Genomic DNA, 1,326 nt, shown 5'->3' with positions numbered 1-1,326 from the left:
TTTTAGGAATCATACTTTTGCTGTTGTATCTAAGAAATCTTCACCAAACACAGTGTTACAAAGATTTTTTCCTTTGTTCTGCAAATTTTATAGTTTTAGGTTTCACATTTATGTCTGATTCATTTTGAGTTAATTTTTATTTGTGTTATAGGTAGAAATTTAAATGTATATTTTTGCTTATGGCTATCCAAATGGTCCAGTACCATTTGTCAAAAAGCCTCCATTGAATTACCTTTACACCTTTGTTCATAATCAACTGATCATACATAAAGAGCGGGGCAAAAGTATGGTTTACAATTGTGAGTATGCAAAGCACAGTGTTTATTCTTGTATTATTATTTATTAATTACAGTATTATTTTCTATATGAACAACTGTAAAACTGCTTTTGTCCACACTATATGTACATTAGATTCTCCATTCTATCCCATTGATCTGTATGTTTACCTTCTACCAGAACCACACTTTCCAGATTACTGTGGCTTGATAATATATTAGGTAGTGTGCATTTTCCAATATGATTTTTTCATAATTATTTAGTCCATTCTAGTTCCTTTACCCTTCTATTTAAATTTTGAGTCAGCTTGTCAATTCTTGTACTACATCCTGCTGGAGTTCTTACTGGACTTACGTTAAATCTTCAGATCACTTTGAGGAGAATTAATGTCTTAATAATACTGAGATTTTCAATCCACATAGTATATCTCTCCATTTATTTGGTTTCTTTTTCTTTCTTTCATCAATGTTCAGTAGTTTTCAGTGTACAGATCTTGCGGAAAATTTTGTTAGATTTATAATAAAGTATTTCATGTTTTGTGTAATTTTAAATATTGTGTTTTAAATTTAGATTTCCAGTGGCTCATTGCTATTATATAGAAACAGTTGATTTTTTTCTAATTTTTCACCATTTTATTTTTATTTTAAAAATATTTTATTGATTATACTGTTACAGTTGTCCCAATTTTCCCCCTTTACCTCCCTCCACCCTGTACCCCCCAATCCCTCTGGCAATTTGACCCCTCCACTTAGTTCATGTCCATGGGTCATATATACAAGTTCTTTGGCTACTCCATTTTCTATACTGTTCTTAACATGCCCCTGTCTTATCTGTACCTAGCATTTATACTTCTTAACCCCTGCACCTTCTCCTCCATTCTTTACCTTCCCCATCCCAAATGATAACCCTCCAAATGACCTCCATATCTATGATTCTGTTTCTGTTCTGCTTGTTTGCTTAGTTTTTTTTTTTAGATTCAATTGTTGATGGTTGTGAATTTATTTTAATGTTCATAGTTTTCTTCTTCTTTTTTCTTAGATAAGTCCCTTT

Source organism: Pteronotus mesoamericanus, unplaced genomic scaffold (genome assembly GCF_021234165.1).
Source record: "Pteronotus mesoamericanus isolate MK-2021 breed Mesoamerican mustached bat unplaced genomic scaffold, CSHL_Meso_final contig_164, whole genome shotgun sequence".
Classification (NCBI taxonomy): Eukaryota; Metazoa; Chordata; class Mammalia; order Chiroptera; family Mormoopidae; genus Pteronotus; species Pteronotus mesoamericanus.
This window is presented reverse-complemented; position numbering follows the sequence as displayed.